This window comes from Heliangelus exortis, chromosome 2, assembly GCF_036169615.1.
Source record: "Heliangelus exortis chromosome 2, bHelExo1.hap1, whole genome shotgun sequence".
Lineage (NCBI taxonomy): Eukaryota > Metazoa > Chordata > Aves > Apodiformes > Trochilidae > Heliangelus > Heliangelus exortis.
Window position 1 is genome coordinate 81,010,864 of NC_092423.1, and position 17,162 is coordinate 81,028,025.

Consider the following 17,162-nt stretch of genomic DNA (forward strand, 5'->3'; position numbering starts at 1 on the left):
AAGTAGATATCTGAAATGCTTTCAACTTATTTTTCTGGTGACTTATGCAAAAAAAGATGACCCTTTTGTGGTAATGGCTTTGCATTAAGTTTTTTTTTCTTTAACAAATACAGTTTCTGAAGGAATCTTGGGTCCAAAGTTTTTTGTTTGGTTTTTTTTTTTTTTTTTTTTTTCCATATTACTCAAATCAAATGTAATCTAGCAGCAGCAGAGGAAACTATGCTTCAGGAAAATATTTACAGACAATTTATTTAATAAAAATACAGCTAGACTTGAGTTGCTGCATTTAAGTAATTCTCACTGAATGACTTGCACAAGATTGGTTGCTTCAAACGGCCCTGGGATGTCTTGCTTTTGGATCCTGCCAATAAAGACCAGCTGAGAAACAGCATAATGAAGTTGATGCATGACTCTCATGTGATATTTAGACCTCCTTAACTAATTTTATGTAAATATGTCAAACCAGTGGTAAGCATGGCCAGGTATTAGCCAAATCTGTTGAAAAATCAAATATTAGAAAAGTGTTTTGTTTTCCCCAAATGCTGATTATAAAGAGGTTTCAAGTGCTCTGCTCTTCGTCATCAAGGCAGTATATGGTGTGGGCTCTCAGTATTTCTGTAGCTTTTATGATTTTCTTTATTTTGTTATGGTACTTTCTAGCACTCCTAAGGTCTTAAGAAAGCTCATGACTCATTACCTTGATAAAAAAGTTTTTTGATGTGGGGATTTTTAGTTTGTTTTGGTTTGCTGGGGTTTTTTGCATGGAGGTATGTTCTGATTTTGAAATATTTCAGAAAATGTAATAACTGCTAATACTGAAATCCTTGTATGTTTTTTTGAAGATTGTAACCATACATAGTAATCTGTTGAAATTCTCTGTGTTACTCTTGTTAAGAGAATAATACTTTCCTGATAATCTTTCTACAGAGCACTGGAAATCTGCAAGATTCTTCAGAAACATTTGCAACCTGCTAGTGTCCTACTATTTCAGAAGTTCCAGTTTACCATTTTAAATGTTCTTAAAATCTTCTCAGGTTGGTTATCACAGTAGTGACTCTATGGGTCATCATATGTATTTAGTACTATGATGTTAAAGCTTTACTCTGAGCAACCTTTGGAAAAGTGAGTTAATTTAGGTGAAGTCAAGCATGTCAAGCATACTGATGCCCGGAAATTATGCCAGCAGAGGTACAGGAAGAAATTTCATGCACATCCTGTGGAGGGATGATTGCTTTCTAGAGTGTTCATGTTCATTTGAAATCTCAGTGGAAGCAGGAGGCCTTGCAGATCTTTCATTTTCAGCTGTGTGCTCTTTCCCTCCCTTCTGGAATTACTCTGTCACACCAAGATCTCTTACCTTTGATTTGCCATTCAAATCCAGCAAGCATATGTGTATATGTATGTGTGTGTATATATATATATATATATATATATATATATATATATATATATATATAGTATGTATACTGTATACATTTGGGTTTTGTATTACCATTTTTACTGGATAATTTTTTGCCAGGTCAGAGAACTGAGTCATGTTACAGAGGTTTTGTTAATGTTCCAGAGCTGACATAAGGCAGCATATAGGTGGCAGAAAATAAAGAAGGGACAATTATATAAAGCAAGTGGCATGTCCCATTTCTGGATGTGCTGAGCCCATGGATTGGCTATCTGTGGCTGAATAACTTCATCTTCAACAATGTGTTAGGTTTGTTTTATTCCTTGCATATAGCCCCCCCAGATGATCACTTTGGGAAAGGCTCTGTATTGACCTAGTGGTGTCATTTCCTATTATGATTTCTCTGGGGAAAGCAAAGCCTTTTCTCTTCAAACTTTGTATTTTAACCCAACTATGCTCAGAATTGTGTTCAAAGAGAGAATTAGGAAGCATTGACCTGTGATTCTAGAGTAAGGGGTGAGATTGGTGATGTCTAATGCCTACTTCATTTCCAAACAAAACTTAAGATGTGATTACAACACAATTCTGCTTGTCTTCTCCACTCTCCTGTTACTGATGTAGTTCCCAAAAACGATAGGAGGGTAGAGCTTAGAATGAGTGATACTGAAAATGTGTGCCAAGTACCTGGTATCTGTCTTCAGCCTCTGAAGAACAGTCTATTTATTGAAATAACTGAGATTAAGGAACTAAATTTTTGTCATTCTTATTTCTGCTCATATTTCTGGTACACTGGTCATGAGGATGTGTCATAGTATTTCATTTGATACGGAAAACATTATGAAACCTAATGAGAATAGATGAAAATTGCTTGACTTGATTTACATTACTGAGTTGGATTGTGTTACTTCTGTGAGGAAGACTAAGGTTAGCTTGTTCTTTGAGCAATGATGAATGTTTATTATTCTTCCTTCTTGATTTACAAACTAAACATAATGAAAAATACATGGGAGAAAAATTAACTTGATCCTTCTGTAAGCCAGAATTCAATTGTCAAACTGAAAGCCTTGCTTGCTCTCCCATGTACAAACCCATGTCAGACAGAGGAATAGGGCTTTTTTTCCAAAGCCATAGGGACTGCACACTTGAGTAAAAATTCTCATTGCATGATCAGGTGATAAATATCCCCTATATGGATTCTTATTGATAATCTAACTATGTAATTCTGTTTCCTCCCCTTTGAAAGTTACTGCTCACTGAAGAGTTTGAACATATAAGATCAGGGGAGCCTGCCTGAGGAGGTGGCAGATAGATGTGGTTAATATACACAGCTTCTCAGAGTAATGCTTCTTGCTCCCAAAGAGTAAAAATTAACTTTTTATCTCTCATTCAGCAGTAGGAATTGCTGTTCTTAGTATTGATCAGGAAAATGTAGTGGAGAAGAGTAATGGAAATTGAATCAACCTAGCCCTTCTCTGCAATGATAAATAACTTTAGGTAGAAATATTTCTCAGTCTTAGTGCCTTAACACATCAGACTTAATTTACTTTTAAAAACTTACTTGTACTTTGTTAACTTTTAATCTGATTATAGTAATTTGTTTATTCTTTTTAACTGATTAAACCAGGATATTTTCTCTTACAGAAGAACCAGTTTTCATTGGCAACCTTTCCTGTGTTGTTACAAAGTGTAAAGAGCGATTAAGCAGTCACTTACTCCTCTCTGTCATTGAAGGAATCACTGTGGTTCAAGATCATTATCAGGTCTGAGTAGTTTCCACAACTACAGATGTGCTTTACAGCATGCATTGAACTTTGGAAAATAATGGAAATTTTTGGTTTTTTCCTTACTGTCTGAATGATGAGACCATACAGTGGCTAAACCTGGGGTTTGTATGAGCATAGTTCTAATGTTTTTGATAGTGATACCCAGAAGGAATTCTGGGTGAAACATTGGTGAGCTTTGAAAGCTGTAGATACAACTAGAATTACTATTTGTAATTAGATTGCTGTTCAGTACAAAGCAGCAACCAATTTTTAATTCTTTCAAATTTTGTGATACTGCTAAATTGATGAATTAGAGTACATTTATACTTTTAAATCTTCACATGAACATCTGTGAAATCAAGGTACATACAAATAAATTTTCTGGACAGCCATTCATGCTACATTAGCAGTTGTGGTTACCAGCTGGAGGCAGTCTGTTTTTCTTTAACAGCCCATGTAATTACCAGTAGGAGACAGTAACGTTTGGCATTTAGAGACTCCTCTGTGTTGGAAGCAGGCAGACAAAATCCTATAATGTATGGAATACTTTTATTATGGAATTTGTCTTTTCTTTGTGAAATAACTCTGCTAGTTTGTCCAGCTGGACATTTTGATTATATGAGTACCAATGTTTCAAAGCAAACAGACATTAGAGACATTACTCATTTCTAAAGTGCACTTTTTGCAGAAAAAATCCATTTCTGTAGTCACTACCATTCTACGACCTGCTTCTCCCAATATTGAAGAAGACTTGCAAAATCAGAAATGTGAATATTCAGGAGAAAAGATAAAAGTGAACATTACACAAAATATAATGGAAGAAAAACTAGTTATGGGTAGCCAGACATTTTGGTTTGCTGGATGGAAACTGATGTTCAGAACAATTATTCTAGGGAAAAAGATAAAAATAGCCTAAAAAACCCCAAACATAAAACCTCATTTCATATTGAAAGTAAGATTCAAATGAAAACATTTGCACTTCTCCTAAGGGATGAATCTACTTGATATGCTAGGTTACATTCACAAATATTTTTGTTGTTTCCAAAACTCAGCTCTCTGAAAATTTCTTGGTTCTTGAAAACCTCTCCCTAAGTTTCAGTTGCACACACATTAAGTAAAAGCATATTGCCTTACCCATATTCATTTGAAAATATGCATCATCTGGTTGCCAAAACCTGATACTTTGACCAATAAAATAATCTCATGATGATCACTCTGTTTTGCAGGATATTGAAAGAATGTGGCCTCCTTTCAACAAAAGGGATTGTGAGAGTATGGCACATATAAACCAAGAACTTTCCAATACTTTGGAGAGCTTCCTGAGGGCCTTGCAAGATACCAGCAATGGCAGCTGTGAATGTCAACTAACCAGGAATATACAGAGACAATTGCAAATGTAAAGCATTCTGCATTTTTGTACCCCAAGGAGTTCTTGTTAGCAATACCATTTGGTGCATTTGTCTGTGTACTAAATTATGTCATTACAAAAGAAATACTGTTTATCAGAGTTGCTTGAAGCTTCGTTCCTTTAAATTGAAAATTGAGTGGAGACAATGCACATTGTTTAAGTAATTTAGCAGAATTCTGGATATTTCTAAGAGAGCTTGTAATTTTACTGAGTATTTGAAGCTGCTCCACAAGGAGAATGCTTTGAATCACAACTGAAGATATTTCCAGTTTTCCATGACCTCAGGTCAGAATATTGATATCTTAATTTTGTATTTAATGCTAGTTTGGTATGGCCTTGTCCTCTGAGTAGATGGGTATATTTAGGAAAAAAATAAAAGTTCAGATCAGTGCAATAGTTCAGACAGAAACACTAAAAAGCGTGTGTCAACTGGCAGGCTTGAATTCGGAATACTTTCAGATATTTGCTAAACAAAAACAACTTACTACAGAATATTTCAGACTTGCTGTCCATTACAAGTAGCCCTTGTCACAGTTGTTGCTATACTAGTTGTCATTGATGGGCTTGAATTGTCTCTGTGAACTAAAGTAATAATACAGAAGAACTTGCGCTTGGATGCTACACTTATGGACCATAGACTCAAATCCAGTTTATGAATAGTAAATATGTGATGTGTGTATACTCTTTTTTACTTAAATTACAATTAGATAGACTTCATTCTTCCTGAACTGCAGTGCTTTATATCTCTAGGCTTTAAAAACCTGTGTTCAGTAAGAACTGAGGCATTGCTAGAACTGTGCTTCTCCATAAGGTACTCTTTACTAGAGCATTCAGCCATTGTGATCTCTATATTTACACTTCATTTAGGCATAAAATAGGATGATGCCTGCACCATAAAAATACAACATCAGAAAGTCTGTAGAGTTGCTTATTGCATTCACAGGGAGTGCACATAGTGCATAATGTGACCCCTTTTACCCCATTTAGTGTCTGTTTCACTATTCACATTACTCTTCATATATAGTAATGTAAAGACTTCATTCTGATAACTTATGAAATTAAGACTGTTGTTTCAGGGTGGTGGAAAATCTGGAGCTACAGATGTCAGAAAACCCAGCGACAGCTTTTCTCAGCAATATTAATCTTTTGAATGGTGGGTTCCAGTTTTCTTCAATTTTTATAAATGACTGCTGTATAATTTTGTGGGACAATAATTTTTGCCTTATTCTTCAAACTTTAAAAGGCTACAGCATGTGGAGACTACTGATTTAATGCAGTCTATTTTCATTGTACACATGCACAAAAATGCACTCACGTTGGCACAGGACACCATAGCTTACCCTTTCAGAACCTGTCCAATAACATGCAGAGATTTATTAGAAAGAAGAGGGGACTTTAAGTTAGTGGAAGAAGGGATCTTAAAGGTCTAAAGGCTGCTTCCCTAATCTCAGATGTTCTCATAATACAGTGATCTGGGATAACCTGTGCTCTTATAAGGAGTATGCAAAGAGATGCAAAAGTTCTTCAGTCTTCTAGAAGAGTGACTTTCACACTTGAAGTAGAAGTGAATTACACAATAATGAAGTTTTTGTGTCCTTTATCATCCCTTATTACAAATCTCAGGAAAAGGATACAGTCTGGGCAATTTAATTCAACAGTGTGGTACAGTTGTCATGAATTTTCTTCTCTTCCAGATGTGAAAATTAAAGAGTGTGTGCAGAATGTTACTCGGTTAAGGCTGGACATTGGTTCTTCTGTCAATATTTCTGAAGAAACCATCAGTACCATCTTGGAAGCCAGTATCTCTCAGTCAAAGGTAAAGGATCAAATAGAGGTGTTAAATTAATGGGTCTGCCTATGGCCTGATGGGCAAATTGAAACAAAACAAACCGCCTTTCTTGTGTGAAGTCTTATATTTTCACTTGTCACTTCTAAGTGGCATATTTTTGAGATTTATGACTTTGAAATAATAATGAGAAACATGAAGAGATCAGTTTATATTAGCAATAGTCTTCTGGTCTAAATGATACTGTTTCATTACTTCAGCAGTATTTTAACCCCTGGGCTGACATGGAATTTGAACTTTGCTATCTTGATACTTTAGAAAATTACTGCAAAAGATTACTGCATAGATAATTTTGCATCTTTCTACCACTGATCATTGCAGTACAATTGTCTGATTTTTAAAATTAAAAAAAAAATAAATCATTTCATGTGCTCTTCATGTTCTGATGTTATCTTACCAGTATCTTATCCTATCTTCCCTTCATTTATCTGTAGTGTCCTTAGTGTTGTCTAAAGGGTATATTATTTAAATTTTCTGAGTGAAGGACTGTGTCTTATCACCGCTGCTGTGTCCTGTGATCCCAGGACTAGCAGAAATCATGTAAATTGCCTCCTAACTTACAGGTTTTTCTCTCATGTTAGTGTTTGTAAGACTGAAAAGATTTGGAAGTACATTTAGTATAAACTAATCAAGTCAATCAAGCAGCCACTGGGTGTCACTGATGCTCCACTGGCAGAAACTGTTGCATGTTCCATGTATGAAACGTGTGGCTATCAAAAAGGCATTTCACATCATCTTAACTACTTATACATTATTTGTTCTGTTTCTTTGGCAGTGTGATTGCTTTTATCATTAGCTTGTTATTTTCATGCCATTAAATGATAATGTGAGAAATAATCTGGAAATGATTCAGTTAAATGTGAGTCAGTGCACCTTTGATCTTTTGGAATAATAATGCTATTTGTGTGAATTTTCAGGAGATTTTCTGTCCTTATTTTTTGGCTAAAGTCCTATGTAGAGTTTAGCTAGGTGTACACATCTCACATTTGCATATCTATACAGATGTTTTCTAGTTTGCTCAAGTGTTTAAATCCTCCTACAGCTGAAATTGAGCATTAAAGCCTGTGTCTCTTACTGATTATTCAAGATCCACAAGTATTTTTAAAGCTATTATTCAGACATGCCCCTTATGTTCATGGTATATATAGGCACCATATATAATAATTATATATATAATATATATAATGATTGCTGTCAGTCCTGTATGTCTGTGACTGTATACTATTACTATGCTTGCCTCTGGAATAATAAGAGTAAGCCTTTGATTTGTTTGTGCTTATTGCACTTACCAATTTCTACCCCAATATTATGCTCTGACCATGCTCATTGTTATGTGATTAAATGTTTTGATGTCACTAAAAACTTGTAAATTGAAGACTTTTTTTTTTTGCTAAAGATAGGAGTTTGGATTAGCTCTGGAACTCTGAAGGTTGCAAGAAAAGTTCAAAAGTACTTAATCTGGTGGATAAAACTCTGAATGGAAAAAACTGTATTGAAATGGTGTTATTCATCTGGGGCATGAGCAGATAAATTTCGAGTTATATCACAAATCTCTTCAGCACCAAGAAGTCTAAATCAGTATTCTTTTATGCTCCTAGCAGAATTATATTTATATTCATATTCATATTCAGAGAGTATTTAAATATACAGGAAATCCTTTGGAATCAGAAAGACAAAATTTTGGTCCAGAATAGAAATCAGAGAATCACAGAATGGATGAGGTAGAAGTGACCTTTAAAGGTCATATATTCCAATTCAAAATCTAAAAATCACGTTAATACCTTGGGATCTAAAATGTTCATTGGAATGAAAGATTTAGACTATATATCTTGACTGACTTTGACTCTTAATTTGATTTTCTTGGGGATCTTCTCTCTCACTGAGTACTTTTTAGTAGCTACAGATGCATTCGGTGGAGACAGCACAGGCAGATTCTGTCCTAAGGAGCACTGTGGAGCCTTGAGTTCTGTATTTTGTCTCCTACAGTTTCCAAACTTGTAATTTTTCTGGATTTGCTACTAATTGCTTTCTTTCAGTCATTTCAGCAGCTGTTAGATAGGAATCACAGAATCATAGAATGTTTTGGGTTGGAAGGGACCTTAAAGATCATCTAGTTCCAACCTCTCACCAGACCAGGTTTCTCAAAGTCCGATCCAGGCTGGCCCTGAACACTTCCAGGCAGGGGGCATCTACAATTTCCCTGTTCCAGTGTCTCAGCACTCTCAGACTAAAGAGTTTCTTTGTAATGTCTAACCTAAGTCTACCCTCTTCCAGTTTAAACACCATTACCCCTCACCCTGCCACCACATACCACTTTAAAAAGTCCCTCCCCAGCTTTCCTGTAGGCCCCCTCAGGTACTGGAAGGCTGCTCTAAGGTCTCTCTGAAGCCTTCTCCAGGCTGAACAACCCCAACTCTATCAGACTCTCTCCATAGGAGAAGTGCTCCTTCTGAGATATCTGAGTTTGCAAGCATTTGTCTTTCAATGTAACAGTTTTGTAAGCAGAAGCACACAGTTGTTATCCAAGGAGTTTTAGTTGTCTGCTTGAGGTCTGCTTATGCTTTTCTTCATTATGCACACTGTTAAATAATAATACTTGTAAGGAGTGCTGAATGAGAGCTGGCTCAGAATGAACACTTTGCCATACAGGCATCCTTAAGTGTCTGAAAGAAGGGAGGTCCATATTGCCTGAATTTCGTGATCCATCCATCTAGAACAAAGAAACAAAAGTGTGTATCTGCTTGAATGGGCTTGTTCAGCATTGTAAATATGCCTGCTTATGCTATGAATGCACATAGAATGGAATGATTGACCTGTTGACAAACACAAATAGATCTTGTATGAAATACAATTAATCTCTTTTTATATATGAAGAATTTAAAGTAAGAGAATACCAAGCTGATTTAGAACTGGATATTTAATTGTTTCAGATCTATTGATGGCTTCAAATTCTCATCTTATTGACTCTAAAAGGTGGTTCATTTCAGGGAGAATTTTTTTTTAATACACATGCATTATGATAGTTCTTTTACAGTGCCTTTGTGGTAGCTTTAACTGGAAGATGTGATGAAGAAATACTTAGCCTTCTACTAAAGCTACCTGAAAACAATAAAACTTCCCTGGCAGTGGAAGAATTATGTTCTTTACCAGCACTGGACTTGTATACCATGTTTGTAATGATTATACAGGATTTGAACTTACGTCATATAATTTACAAGGTAAGATGGGGAAAAAAGCATTTGGTTCCTATGGGTTTCTTTTGACGCGGGTCTGAAGCATGCAGGTAGATAAACAAAGTGTTGTTATTTCTTCAAATGCTCTTTCTCTGTGGAGTCCAGCAAACATTGGACTCATTGCATTTTTTTGTCTCAATTTAGCCCCAGAAAGCAAATATAACAGGTGAAGAATGGGGCTGGCAGTTGCTACTGTGTTCCATTTCTTGTTTCTTCAGGAAAGCTGAGGAGTTAATTATGGAAGCTTGAGAGAATACACAGATGGTTGAAGATGTAGTTTTATTCATTTTTAGCAGAGTTTACTGTCCATGCAGTTAGTCACTTCCTATTCTGTAACTGTGAAAGGCTGCTCAGATGGCTTTAGAAGAACAGTACACTACCAAAACTGTAATGAAAGGGTGCATAATCCTGTAGCAAAACTGTATTATCTGTACAACGGTAGATAATCTGGGATCTAATCTGGGGTTTCAGGGAGATATTTTTACTTGAGAGACCAAAATTATTGGATGGGTTTTATGATAGTTAGCAGACATCTATTTCCATTCTTTTGGAATTTACTGACAGAACGTGAAATGTAACTATAAATAGTTAAAAAAATAGTTATAATGTTGGAAAGAAGAATATTTTGGTCTAAAGCCATAGATGCCAGGTTATATTCTGGATGCCACATGTATGAATAAACAGATTTGCTACACACCTTTAAAAACAAGGCAATTTCCCAGCATAGGTTAAGATAGCAGACAGAAAAGATTTCCACTTTATGAATTACCTGCTAACCTAGAAAAAAAAAAAAAAAAAAGGAAAAACCCCGGTGCTTATTATGATGGGCTTTTCTACTGAACCTGACTGAAGCATGAGTTCCTAACAAAGAATAAAAAAAATTTTGTCATCCATTTTTGTTCATCCTAAATTACTGTGGAAGTTTTGCTAATGTTATAACTTAATAAGATTTTTTTCAGAATTTAAAAAAAATATCTAAAAGCAGGTAAAAACTGAGAAGTAAAAATAAGCACAGACGTTATTATAGCAGAAAGTCAGATAAAGGTAGATAAAATAAAGATAATAAGAGGAAGCAGGTGAAAGTATTTAATGAAATGATATTTTTTCTATTATCATGCTTAGGCAGGTAACAATCAGTTTGCATTACCACATTGTCTAAAAAATCTGTAAAAGCAAAGGAAATAGGAAGAAAAATTCACAATGCCAAAACTTGTATGGTGGAAACAGCAAACAGCCAATTGAACTTTAGTCATGTAGGGAATGAAATGGACACAATTACTTTAGGTAAGAGACAGCACATATGAAAAATGCAAAAGGATGTATAGTGTGACAGGAAAGTTTCTTGTCTAATGTGAAGTTTAATTGCCTAAAGCAATTAAAATGGTTATTAGATTTAATTTAACTTACAAAGTATTTTTAAAATATTAAACTTGAACTGAGAATCTTGAACCTATCGAAGGAAAGATTCTCCTTCCCACTGAAATCCCAGGGGGCAGGATGTTGCACATCCCATTAGTATTAATATCCCATCAGCTTGATAAGTAGAAATGTGTTCTCTGGATTTTAAGTCCTGATTTGTCATAGGCCAGTTCTAACGTTACCAGAGAATTTTTCTTTAGCTGAATTGGAAGGTACCTGAGGAGTTATACTAAAAGGAGTTTTTTAAAATGTAATTTACAAGAATATTGTATAATCAGTTTTAGAAAAAGACCAAATAAATTATGAGTGTTTCATTAAAAGGTTAAAATTTGTTTCTATTATGAATTTATTGTTGTGATTTCCCTTCTTTTTCAAGATTAAGATACCATCTGAGATAGGCAATGTATTAAATATGCTACTGGATGTGGTTTCTAGTATCAGTGCTCTTCTCAATAAAACCCACCACATCGTGGAAAAACTTCCAATGTTCCTCCAAGGAATTCAGAATATTGGTGTGTTTGACATCTCTGCACTGCAGCAGGTATGTGTATGATTTCAATATGCATCCTTAATTCCCACCATGAGATACTTCCTTAGGGGTGTGTGAGATTAGTAAGGTGAAACACTGATAGAAATTGTGTCCTAGAAAGTTGGGAACTTGAGACAAGAGAGTCCATAGACCCTAGAAAGACTCTTTCAAGCACTCTTGTAATTTTGAGATTACTGATGTGCTGTTTCTCTCATATCTTTTTCATTCATTTATGAGATCATAGATTAAATTAATATGGTGTTAGGCTACTGATTAGCAACATCATGTATTATCCGTGATTTGAAGATAGCCATGCCTTTTCTGCTAATGCTGTATTTGATTATTATTATTATTTTAATGATCATACTATTATGCTGTTTATAAGAAATAGCTTTTTTTTTTTTTAAGAATAAGATTTCAAGACAACATGTGCAGTTCTTGTATCTGCTATGGGTTTTTGTTTGTCAGTTAAGGTTTTTGTGTGATAGTTCTGCTTGACATAGGAAAACAATATAACATGAGGTGTGAGTTGGGGTATTTTGTTATTTCTTTCGTCCTTGCCTTTAAGGGTGGTTGCTGCATACACATCTATACAGCTAGCACAGGATCTGGTATTAAATAAATCAGAAAAAGCTACCAGTTTCTAAGCAGCACCTTATTCCATAAGAAAACATGTTGATGCCTGTGGCATTACTTTTTGGATTTGCTATTCTGTATGGAAAGTTTAGGATTGACTCTGCTTCTCAAGTGGCAAACCTGTAGAAGATCCCCCAGTGGTAAACAAGCGCAAACTTGTTTGTGACTACAGTGCAGAGTAAACACTGCCTCATGTAATGTTTTTCCTTGTGGTAAATCTTTCTCAAGATCTTCTAATCCTTGTGACAAAGAGGCATGCTGAAAAATGCTGTTCTGTACCTATTAGTTATCTTTTTGAGCCTCTGTTCTTTGGGGTAGCTCTTTGACTGCCACAGTGAAAAGAGGCTTTCATCAAATGCTCACACCTTTTCTGCTTTCCTTAAGCTACTTCTGTTTGTGCCAGACTTTCCTTTGAACAAATTAAGTGTTCTTTTTGGAGTGAAATCCCTAAGTTGTTTATTTGGTTGAAGAATCTCTCAAATATCCTGTTAAAAAAAAATTTACAAAGGTACATATCAAACAACAGAGGGCCATCTTGTCACAGTTTTAATCTTTGCTCCATGGCAATCCATATTATCCTGTAACACCATAGATTTAACCTTGAAATTTCTTATTTTTTGTTAATTCTTTTTAATTTTTTTTTTAAATTTTTTTTTCCTTGAGAAACTGCTGCTTGCTTTTGCCACCTAATAATTTATAGAGGATTAAAAAATTCATTGTAAGCTTCTGTAGTTAATTTGTTTGATATTTTGAAGGGTGTCTCTGTCTCTGTAGTTTTTTCTCATCTTGTAGACCAGTAAAAGTTGTTTATTTTTAAAAATCTCTACCCTTTCAGGTTTAACTGTATTTTTTTCTACTTTCCAATAATCCTTTTAATTTTTATTATTTTGCTTGCTTCTTTTCTATAATGGCCAAACTTGTGTTAGTGAACAAGCATGCTACTGAAGTGCAGATATTTATGCGTTTTCCTCCTTAAATATTTTCTTCTGTTTCCAAAAGAATCCATCCTTCTTAAATTTTATTTTCATGATAACCAATGGCAGAATAGTTCAGTGACCTAGGAAGATTACCAAGTAAAGTAAGTAGAGTGTTTTAAAGAAAAAGTATCTGAGCCTTCAGCATACAAATTGTCTCCTTCATTAACTTCTAACTGCAAAAGTTATTCTGAAGTTGATTTTAGAATAATAATTACTTCTATAATGAAAGTGGTAATAAAGTATTGTCAATTATGCATGTGGATTTGTCTGTACAATCTGGAGCAGAACTGTTATGCTGCATATTGAGTAGTAAAAAATGACTTAAAAACTCAGTATCTGCCAGTCAGTAGTAATTGGAAGAGAGAGACCCATTCTACTGTTAACAACATTAAGCAAATGAGTAACTCTTTGAAGAGAAGTGCTGCTGGTTTTGATCATGACTGCTGCTTTTTTGTTTGCTGTTTGAAATTTGCTTATATTTACATAGCTAATTGTAGGTATGTTTGTCACTTATGAACAGGTAAGCTGCAGGGCACTTGCTGAGTTACTGAATTCTGTTAGTTGTGAAAGGTTCCTGAAAAGCCTTTTGGTGTTAAAAAATGTATAAAATTCTGACTGAAGTTTGCCAAGGGCTACAATCTTGTATAAAAAATGTTCTGCAGCTTTTATAACTTCTCTGATTTACTCACATGTTTGTGGAAGGCCAGTCACAGTCATTCTCTGTTTGGATAGCATAAATAGATGTATTCTAGTAATTCTTTGTTTGCCTTAGTATTTTTCTTTTATGACAGACTCTTAGTTATGTCAGACATCCTGGTGTCATCTTCACGTGCTGTGTTAAACCTAATCTTGAATGTTGGTAACAAGAAACAGGTAGAAGCAGTGAGGGAAATCATAGCTGATGACTCTTCTAGGCCTGCTCAGTTGTATCTACACCTACTAAAATGACTTTCTTTTTCCTTCTGTCACCTTTTTTTGTCAGCTGAATATATTTTGTTCTCAATTAAGCAAGGATCTGTGATATACCCTATAACAGCATCTCATGATTTCAGATGATCATTAATGTTTTGCAATGATAATCTTTATTTTCAATTTACTTTAAATTAAATAAGCTTTTTTTTGCCATATAACATTCAGATATTCTTTTGTCCTGCAATGTCTTATGGCTTTAAATTATAAGAATTTTTGTTATTTTTGTTCTTTTGGGACTATAACACTTTTCTCAGTGAAAAAGTGAACCTAAGGTAAACCTCATAGAAATAACACTAATAACTTCTCTGTGATCCAGTGTATGCCTTCCCTTTAGTAGGGTCTGTGCAATATCTAATTATTGCCATTTTATACCCACACATTATTGGATTAATGTTGATTAATATTTTCTAGGACAAGAATGTTTACTGGTTGTCAAGGTTCATATAGTTTAAGACACAAGGAAAAAAAACCTATCTTCCCACATAGACATATTGTAACATATTACTCTGGAATGATGAGTTCATAATGCACTAAATTATACTACTTACATACTGTAGCTTCTGTTCACTTTAAAATTTATTGGATCTCTTTCTGTTAAACATCATGACAAGATACGCATTATTTCCTGGACCATTATGTCATTTGTTCTTGACTACAGATGAATTTTCTACATTTCACTCAAATAATGCTATCTAAATTTGATAGGTTTCTGAAAAATAATTTAACAAAATCAGCAGTTTTGCTGTTTTGCCCCTGATTCTGTCTATTTCAGTACAATAAAGCCTTTGTTTTGTTTATGACTCTACCCAGAAGTAGGAGTATCTGTTTCTCTCCATTTGCTTCTTTTAGGCCTTCTGTTCCATCAATTTCTAAATTATCTTCAACCTTCTTGTACTTTTCCAGAAAATTTCCTTTTTTTCTCCTCTCTCCCTTATTTTAATTACTCTGCATTTATTTGAATTTCATGCTAAAGCTGTAGCTTGACTTGACTTTAAGGTTTCTTTTGTTGAATAGCTGGTATTTCTAATCCATGTGAATTAGCTTTTATTATTATTATTATTTTAAGTATACAGCTGTCCAATTAGGTCAGAAGCCCCTGTGCTATGAGTTTTTTGCCACCATTTGAGATTCCAGTTCCAGGTAGCTTTTTAATCTTCAGTACCAAAATTCTCCTTCCATGAATTTATTGGAGCAACTATGTTGACTGATTACCCTGTGACAAGTTGCTTGTTAGGATTCATCAGCCTTGATTACAGACTTACTTCATTTGGTTTAAGCTAGAACAACTGGATCAAAGAACTTTTTGTGAGCATTCCTCCTATGTAATTCTGCCACGTTATCAAAGCCAAATTTTAGACAACATATCTATTAAGTCAGTAGATATTTAGTTGAAAGACAGTAAGTTGATTTGGTCTCCTGGTGTTGGTTTACCACATAAATATTCATTATTTGAATTTCAAGTTATTTTGATTGGAACCAGAATTAATTAGCAAGTCTGCTCTTTGACTGAAATAAGCCTCATTTATCCTTATAGTGCAAATAGTCTCTTACAAGAATTCAAAACCACTTTTATTCAACACTGTGCATAAATAAAGTTTATTCCTCCAGAAGTCCATGCCAGCAGATTAATTCAAGAGCTGTAGGTATTATGAAATCTGGATATTATTTATTTTATAAACTGTGTGCTGAAACTGTGTTCAAAAAGTCTGATTTTGGGAGCAGCCAATACTGAGTTTTAAATAACGCTTTCTAATAGTCCTCCAGGATTATTAAAGAAGCACCTGGCACTTCAGTAAATGCATTGATCAGAACAAACTGTTTCTAACAGCACAATCTCTGAACTGTCTGTGATTTATTATTTATGCAAAGTGCTGTTCTACTTTGAAGATCGACTCTTATGTTTAAAAAAAAAACAGTGATAAAATGCTAATTTACCTCAGTGTCAAAAGTATTTCATTGACATATCACAGTCTTTTCTCTATTTGATTGTTCTGCAGTCTTCAAATGATATCTAATAGTCTACTTATTTTTTTTCTTGGCAAGCATCTGCACCAGTAATGAATATCAGGTGGGCCAATACATCCTTCATTTATACTCTAGCATCACTGTTGCCTTCCATTTGTATCCCTTCTTTGAAGGGTGCACCTGTACATCTTCCATGAGATACCAGTTACAATGAGATACAATCGCATACAATGTCTGAGATTACAGTTACAACTGAGCATATTGTTTGAAAAATGAAGCTGTACAGGGGAAACTGTTTTTTTATATATTTTTTCCTGAATGCAGTGAATGGTGGTGCTTAAGCCACAAAAGCAATCAGTTTGGTCTCCTCATTAGACAAATGCTAGACATGAGCACATGGCAATAATAAATGCTGGTATGACTCAAGATGTTAAAAAACTAGAGCACTTCTAACAAGTTAAAAGATGTACTTGAAAAACAAGCTTTTAGGTCACATGCACATTGGTATTTTTTTTTCTTCTTAGCAACTGCTTTCACCACAAACATTCATATGCAAAATGGTTTTGGCAATTTCTGCTCTCTTTGTGACCCAGGAATAATCTACCAGAAGAGAAGACTTTGTGAAAACAAACACTGTAATCAAGGCATCTGTAGTCCAGTTGTCTTGATATTTTAATTTCTTTACTTCCTAACTGAGGCACAGTTTTTTTTTTCAAAGTTTAATGGAGTACATTATACAACTGTCTTCCACCAAGTATCCTGGCAATTAAAACTACATTACAGTTCTACCCCCTCCCTCCCTCCCATGATAAAGTTGATCAGGAGAACAGAAAAGAGCACAGCAGGTCCTCACTCTGGTAGGCAGGTTCAGCAGTTTAATTTTGTCAAACTCCCTGTATGCCTATACTGAGAGAACACCAGGACTACTCCCTGTAGCTACTAAAAGCAACTTTGATTCATCTATATTTCTTTTGATTGTTCTAGTTCTTGCAAGGTGGGCAGTTCAGAAGTTCAG

The 17,162-nt window shown here is 34.7% G+C and overlaps 1 protein-coding gene and 1 long non-coding RNA gene across 2 annotated transcripts in view; both read left to right on the plus strand.

Annotated features, from left to right (window-relative positions):
• The window catches only part of LOC139793726 (uncharacterized), a 329,041-nt gene that overhangs the window by 126,313 nt on the left and 185,566 nt on the right, over positions 1 to 17,162 (plus strand). The gene's annotated exons all lie outside the window — the stretch shown is intronic.
• The window catches only part of ABCA13 (ATP binding cassette subfamily A member 13), a 139,420-nt gene that overhangs the window by 17,072 nt on the left and 105,186 nt on the right, over positions 1 to 17,162 (plus strand). The window lies entirely within an intron of this gene.